At 37.7% G+C, this 14,893-nt stretch overlaps 1 protein-coding gene and 1 long non-coding RNA gene across 3 annotated transcripts in view; one reads left to right on the top strand and one right to left on the bottom strand.

Moving 5' to 3' along the window:
• The window catches only part of LOC117098696, a 40,572-nt gene extending 36,097 nt beyond the window's left edge, over positions 1 to 4,475 (top strand). For both annotated transcript variants that reach the window (XR_004443544.1, XR_004443543.1), the window contains exon 4: positions 4,294 to 4,475. This is a non-coding gene — a long non-coding RNA (uncharacterized LOC117098696). The remainder of the gene's footprint in view (positions 1 to 4,293) is intronic.
• LINGO2 (leucine rich repeat and Ig domain containing 2) overlaps positions 1 to 14,893 on the bottom strand; it is a 464,489-nt gene that overhangs the window by 36,987 nt on the left and 412,609 nt on the right. The gene's annotated exons all lie outside the window — the stretch shown is intronic.

Raw genomic sequence — 14,893 nt, forward strand, 5'->3', positions numbered from 1 at the left:
TTGCTCAAGGTCACAAAATTGTAATTATCACAGTATATTTTAGGCAGGAAAATGAAATAGGGTATTTAATTATAAAGTAAATGCTGTAAACAATAGAGTTTTAGGGCAAGAGGTTGAACTGAAGCAAGCACTTGTTTTGAAAAAAGTAAGTAGACACATGTTTCTCTTTGGACTCTGAATTATTTTAGTTTAACAGTTTAGGTGTGATATAAATACATGGAAATGAACAGAATTGTTATGACATTCTTCTTTTCTGAATTAGGAAAGAAGGTGTGTCTACCAATAGTTCCTCACTCTTCAGGATGAGTGTCATAACACATCAACCATGTGCATCATGTATATGCAACATGTATTTATTTTTTCTTCCACTTTTTGGTTCACTTCTTTGATGTGAAAGTAATAATTTTAGTCAATCAAAGTAGTATTTCAAATTAAGCAGCTCCACAACAAGGGATCAAACATAAAATTTACAGTATATATCTAACATAAAAGGTTAGGATATCACCAATTTTCTCCTTTTGTTTTCATATTCAGATAGACATTGCATTTGGACTCAAGAGCCCTTGGCTTGAATGCTAGCTTGAACAGTTGAACTGTGCATCTTTGAGTAAATTAGTACCGAGTTCCTGAATCTTTGTTTTCTCATCTGTGTAATCTGAGGATAATTTTTAGGGGGGATTTGACATTAATTAGCAAAATACACAAGAAAAAGTTTAGTACAAGATAAGGCATATAGTAGGTGGTAAATGTTTATGGTTTTCAATTAGTGTTTATTACTTCTATGATGATGATTATTACTATGATTCTATTGGCTGAAAGAAAAAGGTAGCCAAAATAAGCAAAATACCCTTGAAATTTCCCAACACTTCCCAAGCCATCCTGCATATCCCAGCAAACAGAGCAGAAGAAAGGTGAATGAGATATCAAGTGCAGACAGACTCCAGTGAGGTGAAAATTGCAATGGTGAGAGGTTGATGGTAAAATCAAACTGAACTTGTTATTTTGTCATTCTGATGGACTGGAACTGAGGATTTTCAATTTCCTCTCCAACCCAAGACACTTCTCACTGGAAAACTCTCACAATCACATTTATAACAAAGGAGAGACAATGTTATTCTCAGAAATTTCTTTTAGAAAGGAAACTGCCTTGTTGGGGAAAGTATTTCTTCTGGGTGGTAGATGACTAGACCCTGAGGAAACTGATTTAGGCAGATTTCTTATTTACAAACCTTGGGGTGGAGCTGGCTTCTGGAGGGGAAACAGGAGAAAAAAAAAACAGCCAGAGAAGACAGAAAAGAGACAGAAGAAGATGGTCCATGACCCCATGTGACATTTTCCAGCGACCACATACCCCCCACCCCCCCACCAGTCACACACACCAGCTAATCTTTAGGACATCTTTAAACAAAAACAAAAAAGAAAAGGAAAAACAAAACTAAGAAATAACAGGGGCAAAGGGACTGAGTACTTTTGAAATTAGCACCTGTGACCTGTGGAAGCGGGAAGTGAGATAATCTGTCCACAGCCATTATAGGAGTGAATTTAGTACTCAGGTTATATATGCAGAGTTTGGGCACCATTTAGGAGTAGGGTGTTTAGGAATAGGGCTTCCTAGTACTATTTATTCATTCAACAATATTTCCTAAGGACCTAGATTAGGCCAGAAAAACTAACAGCCTCTCTCTGCTCTTGCGCGAATGCATAGGAAAGAAAGGGACTGCAGGTCTGACTTTGAGGGAAGGCAGGTACAAACAGATCATGAGATCATGGCTGGAGTATCAGGGAAAGTTCTCATCCCTCCTTGAGCACTTTCTCCACAAAGCCTATAAAACTAGTTTCCCTTAAGATGTAGAGGTATGGTACACATTCCAAAATCGATGTGGTAAAGGTCATTTGTGACATGATGTTTAAGACTGGCCAAATGAGCTACAGAAGGGTGGGTTATGCAAAAAGGAGAAAGTACATGGTATCTTTTTGGAGATGTTCTCCTGCTATCCAAGAAGAGCATAAAGAGGAAGAGCATAAAGAGGGCTGACTTCCTGCATATCAGTTCCTCAACTCAGAGTCAGCAAGATCTATTCCTTGGGCTATTTCCTATGGAGATAAGGTGGGGAATAGTAATTCCTACTTTTTCACTCCATCTGACTTATGGTCGACTTTTTTTGTATGTGAGTTTCAGCAATTGTTAACCTTAATACATCTCAGTCAACTACTCAATAAATGAAGTTTAAAAACCAACCTTAAAGGGGTACTTATGAGGATGAAAGTAGATGTCTTCTAAAATTAATAAAATTTCTCCCATAGCAGATATTCTTAATAAGTAGCTATTAGTTTTGAGTCTTCCTGGTCAACACTTGCAATGTGGCTAAATATGCCTCTAGTCAGGATATTTCCCTCCTTCCCTCTTCTCCTTTCTTTCCTTCCTCTTTTCCTTGCTTCTTTCTTCCTTCCCTCCTTTCCTGAGACAGGTTCTCACTATGTTACCCAGGCCGGGCTCAAACTCCTGGGCTCAAGTGATCCTCCAGGTTTAGCTTTTTGAGTAGCTAAGACTACAGGTATGTGTCACTGTGCCTGGCTGACTTTAAAAACTAGTTGCTTTAAGTATAGACTTTCAATTCTAGCTTTGTAAGTACTGTACCCCAAACAGCTAAAATAATAGCTCTAGTTCACTGTTAGATTAAATAAACACGATATTTTGTTTGAAGTCGTTAGCTTTGTATGCCAACGTAAAGCATTCACTCCATCTCACTTATGGTCAACTATTTTCGACCATGGGAGAAGTGGGGTTGTATATGTAGGTAACTCCTTGGCCTTGTAGTGAATGCTATTGTGTTTCTCAGATTGTGACCTTGGAAGGATCCAATCAACTCATGTGGAGCCCTAAAATTCCACTTAAATGAATCAGGTACCCAGATTCATTTAGACTCTTTGAATATACGTGTGTGTATATATATATATATATATACACACACATACATATACACACATTATATATACATATATACACACACATATATACACACACACACAAATCCCAAACCAAATTGACCTTCCCACAAACCTGTTGTCCCTATCTTCATAACTGGCATCATTGTTCATCTGACCTCCCCACAAACTGTTCTTTCTCTACTCTTCCTATCTCTATAACTGGTACCACTGTTCATCCAGTTGCTCAGAGCAGGTCAGCAGCTATCCTTGATTCCTCTTTGTCATACCACCCTCATCCAATTAATCAGCAACTTGATCACTTCATCTTAAAAAAGAAAAAAAAAAATGAAACGATTACTTCCACTGCTACCACCCTAGTTCACGCCATAATTATCTCTTGCTTGAATGACTGCAGTAGCCTCTCAGTCTTCTTCCTCTACTACTGCTCACCAACCTGAGCCTTCTATTTTCTGTAGAGCAACCAGAGCAGTCAGTTCACCCAGCTTTGATAGTTTTGAAACTTGTCCAAATCTTTTCCACCTTGGGAGATTCGCATTCCCTCTTCTTTCTCCCTGGAAAGCTCTAACCCGGGTCTTTGCATGGCTTGTTCTTTCACTAAGTTTAGCATTCTTATTAAGGGTCTGCTCATCATCCTCCAATTTATTATTATTCAAAGCCTCTGTCACTACCTGGAATTGTACTGTATGCTGATTTGTTTATTTTTGATTGCCTAGTTTCCCAACAAAATATAAGATACATTCAGATGGGGATTTTATCCTACCCATTACCTCATATTCAAAGCATATAGTTTGTGATCGAGAAGTACTTATTTAATGAAAACCAGAGTGAATGCGCTCTCTCTCTCTCTCTCTCTGTGTGTGTGTGTGTGTGTGTGTGTGTGTGTGTGTGTGTGTGCAGGCATGCACAGGAATACAGAAAATATGGGAAGAACTATAGAAGGAACTACATCATCCGTGGAAAGTTCTGGCAGGCACTATGGGATGAAATGCTCAGGCAGACATTAGGTCAATCCAGAAAGCCAGCATCATCACCATATATATAGCAACTGCATTATGATTATGCACAGCTGGAACCAAAAACCTATGTCCAGAACAAAAGAACACAGAAAACTATGAGCTAAACACCGTGCTACACACTTTAATAACACATTGACCCACTTAGTTCTCATCCCAGCAAGACTGGTTATTTTTCTCATTTTGGCCAAATGAAGAAACAGAAACCTGGAAAGGTTAAATGACAAAGTTCATGCAAGAAAGTTGTAGAACTGGCATTTGAACTCAGGTTTTATGATTTCAAGTCTTTGGCTCTTCCCCTAAAACTGTTGTTCTATGTTCTTAACAATAGTTGGAAAGCTCAAAAGAAGGAAAAAGAAGAGAAGAGAGGAGGAATGAGAAGTGGTTCCAGCTCTAGGAACCTCAATCAAGCCACAAGTCTGCATGGATCATTCCCTATTGCTCTAGTGTGTACTAAGCAATCATTCCTTTGAATGAATTGTTAGTATTAAAATCACTCACCTTCAGCAAATAGCACTGCTTCCTTCATTTTTACTAATCTTTTTACATATACATTGTCCAAGTGTTAGGCTGAATCTTACGAAATTGCCAATATTCTACCATTTTTGACCTACAAAAACAGCATTTCAACAAGATTCAACATAATAGAATGAGCATCCCTCGAAGGCAGGTATCAAATCTAATGTAGTTTTGCTACTACTAGTTTCTGATTGATTAAATATCTGTTCATGATTGATGATTATACAGAACTCTTACTTAGATAGAGGATAGAGACACAATGGCTTATGTTCCTCAGCCCACTGGATATATTTTAGAAATGTTGCTGGGCTTCAGTATCTGCAAAAAGCATCACTTCAATGGTCTCAATCCCTTTTTTTTAAACTTCAATAGAGAACTTTACCCATCGAAGCTTCCACCCAAAGGAATATAACATATGAAGTAGTCAATTTTAAAAATTTGGAACATAGGCATTAAAAAAAGAAAAACTCATAATAAGCTACCACTTAACTGTGTTATAGGAACCATGCTAAATGCTTCAATATCAAAATGAGTCTTTTTAACACTCCTGTGGGGAGAAACAATAATACCCTTATTTCACAGTAGAGGAGGTTATCGCATTCAGTACTTGAGTAGATTGACCAATTTAAGTGGAAGAGTCAGAATGAAAACCTAGGTGTGCCTGACACAAAGTCTGTGTGGTTAGCCACTCTGATATACTACATCATCTCTGCCAAGCAGGCATCAAGGGCTTTGCTCCCTGCAAAAAGAAGTCATTAAAGGTGTCATGAAAACAGGTATCCCACACTAATTCGGTATCTGGCATCTATTTTCTGCAGGGTGCCTAAAAGCCAAGAGCTGAACTTGCTCTCCTGAAGAAACCAGGGAGTTAAGGATCTCTGGTATGAACAGTCACTTTCCACAGGGTAGGCAGCCTCTCTCAGCCTAAGTCTTACTAAATACAGCTGGGCAGGACAGGGCCAGCACAGACAAACCTTATACTACACAGAAAGGCCAACAAAAAAGGGAATGGTACTCTAAATATGCCAGCATTGAAAAATCATGGAAAAATTATGCAAACCTTAATGATTACTGTAAGCTGTTTTTCTTTCTCAAGGCACTTAGATTCAGGTACTCACACCACTGCATAAGGAATCTGGCTGAACAAAACGAACAGCAACAACAACAAAAAACGATCTTTTCCGTACCGGGGTGAGTTATTGAAGGTTTCTACAGCCTTCTCTGAAGAGCTTAGAGAGTAATTTTTCTCTCCCAGATGATTTGCTTTTGGCTTTGGTCTTTTTACCTCAGTGCAAGCAAGTGGATAGGTGACCCTTCAGGGTTATTCCATAAGCCCTCATGATCTCTGTTCAGATGATAAATCAAAACAAAGATAGTTCAGAGCTTCACTAGAGCTCTTTAGTGGCAGCCATAATTAGCATAGCTCTCTCAAGACCTGGCAGATGCCAGGTGTCAAGGCATCCTTATTTTTAGAACATTGGAGGTGGTTGCCCCCCAAAAGGATATAGACAGAAAGAGGAGCTGACAATGTCAAGGGCAACTTCAAACACATAGCAACACAACTAAAATATTGATCATGCAAACATAGGGACTGTATAACTTTACATTTGACAGCCATTGCCACTAGCTGTCTCTCCTGTTTCATAGAACTCCTGTGGATAGTAGAACATTTCAGAGGACAAAAAGTGAGAAATATGCATTATGTTCTTTATGTCAGAGGAAGTCCTGGTAGGTGTTTGCATCATTTTGTGAGAAATAGGCAGTCATATTAAAATATTATTTGTTTCAATGCCTATCACTATTCAGCTGAGCTGTCTTCCATTTTTAAAAAATATGCCTTTGATCCCATTTGCTTTCACCTGTCTCTCAATTTCCACAAGATTCTAGTTGTCACCATCATCATATACCCATTTTCACTTCTATCTCTACCTAAACCCATACCCTGACTATGGGAAATTACTACTCTGGGTATTCGGACATATTTCTCCAACTTTTCTGCTTCTGTCAGGTGTTAATAACACTGCAGGCTGTGGCCCCCAAATAACTCACCATCAGGTTGATGAATTTTCACTGAAAATACCCCTGCAGTCCTTTGCCCTAACCTATCATCGACAACACTTTGACTTTATATATGCGTGCTTAAATCCTTATATTTTCTAATATTTGGATGCTAATCCCAAGAAGGGCAATGGATAGGTGCAAAATAATTGAAAACCACTTAAAACATAGCCATAGATACAATGGCCACATAAATCATGACGTATTGGTTCAATGTAATGTATGCACTTACATCAAATTATTCAACAATTGTTTATTGAGACTATCTGCCATATTTTATGCAAGTTGTTACAGCAGAGGCAAAGAAAACTATCTCTATATGGAAATATTCTCATAGGTAAGGAAAAGAAGCCAAAAAAATTAAAATAGTTATATAATGCAGTAAATGTCATAATGAAGGTGAGACTAGGATGCTACGGGAGAATACAGTGATCAGTACAAAAATAATTTAATATTATAAAGTAAAAAAAATTGTATCAATACTATAAGCACATTATGCATGCATATGGACAAACATTAGGAAGCAATGAGGGAAAGTGAAGTTATGTTAAGGTGGTGGATTTCTGGTTAGTTTTCCATTTTCTCCTTCTATTTTTGTAATAAATGAAAGTTTGGTGAGGGAACATTAACTAAGTAAATGGTGCCTTGTGTGAAGCATCACTTATAAAGTGGATCTTACCAAACTAATAGGAGATACAAAAGGAAACTGACAGACTTTCTCTATATAGACACATGAAATTGGTGTGCAGACCAATCCCAATACCACTGAAAAGGCAACTTGTGAACTATGGGAGCTATTTTTTCCTTATATTAACTAGAATATATAGTCATTAGATGGGAAATCAACTGTAGAAATCAATCATTGTCTGGATAAAAATCATTAATCACTTGATCATGGTTAATGCAAAATAGTGACTAATATGCTAATTTCACAGATGATGCTAACATTTATCTAATTTTCTGGAGTTTGGTAAGGCTAGCATTCAAATTGCAGTTGAATTTAGAGTTCTTTTATGTCATATATGAAATTTGTAATTTTTCCCCGTTTTTCTTTGCCATTTCACAGGTATCCAAAGTTAAGAAATAGCTTTTCTTTGTTGAGGTAGTATTTTGAACTTGGATGTGGATAATTTCAGTATTACTGTTGGTTTCTCATAACAATATCTAAATGAACTCTTCTACCTGTTGAAATCCTATCAATAAAAGCCCAGGCTGGGCATGGTGTCTCATGCCTATAATTCCAACATACTGGGAGGCTGAGGTGGGAGGATCGCTTCAGCCCAGGAGGTTGAGGCTACAGTGATTCATAGTCATACCACTGCACTCCAGCCTTCCAGCCTGGGCAACAGAGTGAGACACTGTCACACGTACACAAAAGTCCATTATCTAGTCACAACTTTATGAAATCTTTCCTGTCGAAAACAAATTTTAAATGGATATATTTTCCTCTTTGTTTAAAGAGGCAGGCATTAAAAATAGGTTAATAATTGGTAATTTATTAGTGCCCAAGTATTTATGTGTGCTAGTCTTCACTACTTTACTTATAGATTGCTTAAAGAAAGGTAATCTTCTATTCGAACACTTACCCCTAAGTACCTAGTAAATGGCTGCAAACATATAAGCAATTGGATCAAACCAACACAGAACATTTTATCCAACTGCTACTGAATATGTATTCTTTTTGTGAGCACCTGGAACGTTTTGCAGTATAGACCATATGTTAGGCTGCAAAACAAGTCTCAAATTCAAAAAAATCGAAATCTTATTACGTGTCTTCTCTGACCACGGTGGAATAAAACTAAAAATCAGTAAGAGGAACTTTGGAAACTGTACAAAAACTACAGAAATTAATCAACATACTCCTGAATGACCAATGAGTCAATAAAGAAATTAAGAAGGAAATTTAAAAATTTCTTGAGACAAATTAAAATGGAAGCACAACATACTAAAACGTATGGGATACAGCAAAAGTAGTACTAAAAGGAAGTTTATAGCAATAAATGACCACATCGAAAAAGTAAAAAGACTTCAAATAAACATCCTAACAATGGACCTCAAAGAACTAGAGAAGCGAGAACAAACCAAACCCGAAATTAGTACAATGAGATAATAAAGATCAAAGCAGAAATAAAATTTAAACAAAAAAGGAAAATTTGATTTTTAAGAAAAAATTTGACAAACATTTGACTAGACTAAGAGAAATGAGAAAAGAATCAAATAAAATTGTTGGAGTGGGCAGATAGCTAGACATGAGCGGGAAACGGAGTCCCCGAGAAAAGGGAGGTCTGGGAAATCTCACACCCTAGGGACCACCGGAACCAGCATTCTGGATATGAGGAGGGAAAATACCTAGGCAGAAAGTAACACCCATTAAGAAGCCCAGTCATCATTCACTCTGCATTTAACCTGTCAGAACGTAGTTAGATGCATGCCTAAGGTGGGGCAAAAAGGGCAATGAAGAAATTCCTGAGAGATAACGCAGGAACCATTCATATTCAACACTGGCCCATGCATGTGCACCAACTAATAGTAACTGATGGTCCTACAAGCCTGAGGCAGGGACTAGGCAGGGGGGTGGGTGGGGAGAGAAGCAGGGGACTTAAGGCAGGGCTGACATCATAAAATCCCAAAGCACAACTCTCAGGGTGCTGCTGGCCCAATGCCTTAAGCAGCTTGCTTTGTCTTATCTTTTCAGAGTGTACTGTTTCTCTTAATAAAACAGACAGCAGAGTTCTCCTTCAATGAATTCTCTTTTTTGGCTAAATTAGTCACTTGGCAGAATACTTTCTCCAAGTAACACTAAGAACCAGGATTCTTGCACCTCCTGGTAATGAAATTAAAGACAAAATGGAGACATTTTAAACTGATACCACAGAAATACAAAGAATCATTAGAGACTATTATGCTAGCAATACACCAGTAAATTGAAAAGCCTCGAATAAGTTTATAAATTCTTAAACACATGCAACCTACCAAGATTCAGCCATAAAGAAACAGTAAATTTGAACAGACCAATAACGAGTGAGATAGAAGTGGTAATAAAAAGTCTCCCATCATAAAAAAGCCCAGGCCCTGATGGCATCACTGCTGAATTCTACCAAATATTTAAAGACCTAAAACTAATTCTACTCAAACTATTACAAAAATTTAAGAAGAAATACTTCCAAACTCATTCTGTGAGGCCAGCTTTACCCCAATAGCAAAACCAGACAAAGACTAACAACAAAAAGCGCTGCATGCCAGTATCCCTAATGAACACAGATGGAAACATCCTAAACAAAATATTAATTTTATAAATCAAAATTTGCTTTGCTAATGCAAACCAAATTGAACAACACATTAAAAAGATCAGTTACTATCAATTAGGTGGGATTTATTCCAGAAATGTAAGGATGGTTAATCACATTAGTAGAATCAAGGAGAAAAGCTATATGATCATTTGATCATTTCAATACATGCCAAAAAAGCATTTGACTAAATTTAACATCAATGCATGGTAAAACCTTTCAACAAATTGAGTATAAATTTAGAAGTAATATACCTCTAAACAATAGAGACCATGTATGACAAACACACAGCTAACATCATACTGAATGGGGCAAAATTGAAAGCCGTTCCTTTAAGATTTGGAACAAGACAAGGATGCCCAATTTCACCACTTATATTCAACACAGAACTAAAAGTTTTAGCAACAGCAATTATACAAAGGAAAGATAAAAGGCATCCAAATTGGAAAGAAGTCAACTGTATTTTTCTGCAAATGATATGATCTTACATTTAGAAAAACCTAGACTTCAACAAAAATCTCTCAGAACTGATAATTCAGTAAGGTTGCAGTAAATGAAAAAAATGCTCACCATCATTACTCATCTGGGAAATATAAATCATAACCATAGTGAGATATCATTTCATCCCAGTTAAAATGGCTATCATCAAAAAGACAGAAAATAACAGATCCTGGAAAGGATGTAGAAAAAGGGGAGCACTTGTATATTGTTGGTGGGAATGCAAATTAGTGTAGCTACCATGGAAAACAGTACAAATGTTCTTCAAAATCTAACACAGAACTATCACATGATCCAAAAATCTCACTGCTGCATATATATCAAAAATAAAGAAAAGCAGTATATTTTAGAGATATCTGCCCTATGTTTATTGCAGCACTATTCATATAATAGCCAAAATATGGACTCAATCTAAATGTCCATCAATGGAAAAATGGGTAAGAAATGTGGTACATATACATACTGGAATACTATTCAGCCATAAAAATAGAACCCTGTCATTTGCAGCAACATAGATGGAACTGGACGATATTATACGAAGTGAAACAAGCCAGGCACAGAAAGACAAATCTCTCATGTTCTGACTCATATATGAGAGGTAAAAAATATTATCTCATGGAGATAAATAGAATGGTGGTTACTAATGACGGGGAAGGGTAGTGGGAAGAGGAGATTAAAAAGAGGGGTGTTGGTTAATGAGTAATACACTTAGATAGAACGAACAAATTCTAGTGTTCAATAGCACAATAGGGCAATTATAGCTAACAGTAATGTACTCTATATTTCAAAATGGCTAGAAGATTTGCAACATTCCAAACACATAGAAGTGACAAACGTTTGAGGTAATGGATATCCCAATTACCCCGATTTGATCATTACACATTGTATGCTTGTAGCAAAATATCACGTCTCCATAAATATGTAGAATTAGTATGTATCAATAAAAATTAAAAATTAAAACACAAAGAGCCCGATAAATGCTTTTAAAAAAATCAGATTTTCACATACACACATGACATACCTACTATTTTCAGCTTTAGCTGACACAGGTTTCAAAAATTCTTATGTAAGCATATGTCTAATTGAATTTTTAAACTCCAAAAGAGAAATTTAATATTCATATACACACATTCAGCAAGATTCCTTGCAATACCATCAGTTACTTCTGACATATAATGACTCTTGCTGGCTTTATACTGAATTTAATCAAAGCCCAGTACAACTTTCTGCAACATCTGTAACTGGGTGAAATGCATAGGCCACTCAAGGTCAGGGCTAATTACCTACATTTGCACCTACCTGGCAGATGTGAAAGACTTAACATGTTCACGTGCTCATTAATCGAGGGTCAAGCTGTTCTCTGTAGAATTCAGCAAAACACCAGTTGAAATATAATGTCATTCATTTTGCGGTAAAATTCCCAAGTTATTAAGCACTTTGAGATGTGACTTTTTTCTGTCATAAGTGAGAAATCTGAGTCCAGATGAACTTTAAACCTGGCTCTGCTCCTAAAAGCTGTGTGACCTTGGGCAGACCCCCACTCCTTGCTGGGCCTCAGACTCCTGCCTATAACGTAAGATATTTTTTTCTAATAAATTACTAAGTATTTTATGGTCAGATTGTAATTCTTTACTATTTAATTGAATACTTAGAGCTACTTTTTATTGTGTACTTACTATGTCAGGCAATTTGCTTTTATGAGTTTGCACTCTGTATCAGGCTGAAATTAAGCCATCTTGGGTTTAACCACAATGGAGATACCTTTGCAAAAACGTATCTTTTTGCTTTGCGAACCGATAAGCCAGTGATTTGTTCTCTTTAAGACTAAATGGGTCTAAAGCAAGTTCAATACTAATTTAATGCACTTATTTTCCAGTCACCAAGCAAATTATTCATTCCAAAGTCGTGTTTGGTGGGGCAGGTGATATCTGTTTCAAAATGTAGGTTTAACTGGTATATCTACTAAATGGGTTTCAGGAAGGGGGTTTACACAATGGGTTCCCGCCCCCCGAGGTGGACAGCAGTCTGTGAATTAGTTGCTATTTTGAAAATTATAATGTTTTACTTTAATATAATGAACTTGATACCCACTGAGGTAGCTTGCCTCCAAGAAGACAGCCATCAATTCCTTTCTTCCCTGTACACACAGGCCCTCGAAAGGCAAGGTCTATTTCTCTTGCTACTTGAATCTGAGCTAGCCTATGTCCACATTGACCAACAGAATAGAGAAAGAGAATATGGAGAAAGTGGTGCTATGTGATTCTGAGGCTAGGTCACATGAAACTTTTCAGCCTCCACCTGGCTCTTTTGGAAAGCTCACTTTTGGTGAAGGCAGTTGCCATGTAAAAATGCCAACTGCTCAAAGACCATTAACGCTGTGGAGAAGTCTAAACTAGCCATGAGAAGAAGCTTCATAGGGGGATGCCTGACCCAGTGCTCAGCTGTTCCAGTTATGCCAGCCCAGGAACCAGTGAAGATGCCCTCAGATGATTCCAGTCTCAGCCACCATCTGACTTCAGACATATAAGAATTTGAGACCGGGCACAGTGGCTCATGCCTGTAATCCCACCACTTTGGGAAGCCAAGGCGGGAGGATCACCTGAGGCTAGGAGTTTGAGACCAGCATGGCCAACATGGTGACACCCCATCTCTACTAAAAATGCAAAAAATGTAGCCAGGCGTGGTGGCAGGCGCCTATAATCCCAGCTACTTGGGAGACTGAGGCAGGAGAATTGCTGGAACCTGGGAAGCAGAGGTTGCAGTGAGCCAAGATCATGCCCCACTGCATTCCATCCTGGGCGATAGAGCGACACTCCATCTCGAAGAAAAAACAGAATTCAAGTGAGAACTGCCCAACTGAGATCCATAACTGCTACAGCATAAGAGAGAAGAGTCAACTATTATTATGAGGTGGGTTGTTCTGTTACACCACATAAATTTTAAAAATACTCTAAACTCAGCCTTAAGTACCTAGGGTTCTACTAGAAGGTGCAGATTAGAGAGTCAGACCCAGAGTTGTCTCTCATTTTTGGTATCTGGTTAAAATCTTGGCACAGTAGAGAATTTATGTGCACCTAGGAATGAAGAATCAAGAGGCAAAAGATTTATAGACCCTAAACTAAAATATACCTGGAAGAAGAAAGGCACATTGGGCCCTGGACCTCATACTCCAGGTTAGTGCACAGAACTAAAAATGAAAACAAACAAAAAACCAACACTGCCAACAACAACAACAACAACATACTCTCTGAAAAGCCAGGACAGAGAAGCCAAGAGAGTTTAGGACAGCCATAATCAGAAAGTATCAACCACAAAAATTATAATGGAGGAATGCCTGGGTAAGAGACTCAGGTGGAAAAGAGAAAGTGTGCAGGTGTAACTTGCCAGCTGGCCAACGAACTGCAGATTTGACTTCATAAACCTCTACGACTTAATCACAGTGTCTAATCTTGAGACAGAGTGTGTGTGCCTGTGTGATGCACAGGCATTTGCATGGATGCTTATGTAGGGAGGTGATAGACCTTATATAAAGGATACTCACTGGGCTTTTCATCCTTGAGACAATATGTTTATAGTGGGTTACTTCTTTCCTCTGCTGCCTCCCTGGAAGAGACTGCCACCAGGTTTCTGGAGTGCCCTTCCAGAAGTCTTCATTTGAAATAATAGAAGTCAGTGTACATGATAATGGATATCTCTAAGTCCAGTGCAAGACTGACTGTCCAAAAGACTTCTATAGATTAGGAGAGAGGTAGATGCTGACCTTCTAAGGACTTGGGAACTCCTAAATATATATTATTTAATATAGATATAATAAAAATGGTAAACATGTATCAGGTCGGTGCAAAAGTAATTGCATTAAAAGTAATGGCAAAAATCACAATTACTTTTGCACCAACCTAATAAAAGGCAGTAGAATGGATTTTAAATAACAAATTCTCCTGTGACTCAGTATTAGCTCCACTATACATGATGTCAAATAATTGTTGTTACGGTACTTGAAATAAGCTTTTGAGGGCATTGGATTGTTTTCTAAAACCTCTTCCTCAGATATGCAACAATGATGTGATATTGATTTTAGATACTTAACAGGATAAACTCAGTGAAAAGACTAGACATGAGTGAAACCACCTGAATGCCTCACATTCACCGAAGCAGCTCTGTGGAGGGTATTGTAGTAAATTATGAGAGGTGGCAGCAGTACTCAAACTGCAGAATGGCACGACTCCAAAATCAACTTGTAAGCTCTTTTTGGTAACCTGAAATACATTTTCCCACTGAAAGAACATTATAAAGGATTCTAGCTTTACTGGGAAGCCTTTAGAAACAGATTCCACACATCATGGAGCCACAGAGTGGTATTAAGCCGAAAAGGAGGAGGAAAAAAAGGAGGGAGAAAAAGAAAAGGAAGATTGAGGATTATTTTCCTTCTGGCTCCTTCACTATAAATTTCAAAAGCCTGAGTCAATAGAGTTGGATTAAAGTCTTTAATAAAGATATCATGGAAAATTCTTTAGGCACTGGACTTTTATATGGTTCCATGCTTATCAAATATCCAACTTAATTTACTAG

Source organism: Trachypithecus francoisi, unplaced genomic scaffold, assembly GCF_009764315.1.
Source record: "Trachypithecus francoisi isolate TF-2019V2 unplaced genomic scaffold, Tfra_2.0 Lachesis_group16, whole genome shotgun sequence".
Lineage (NCBI taxonomy): Eukaryota > Metazoa > Chordata > Mammalia > Primates > Cercopithecidae > Trachypithecus > Trachypithecus francoisi.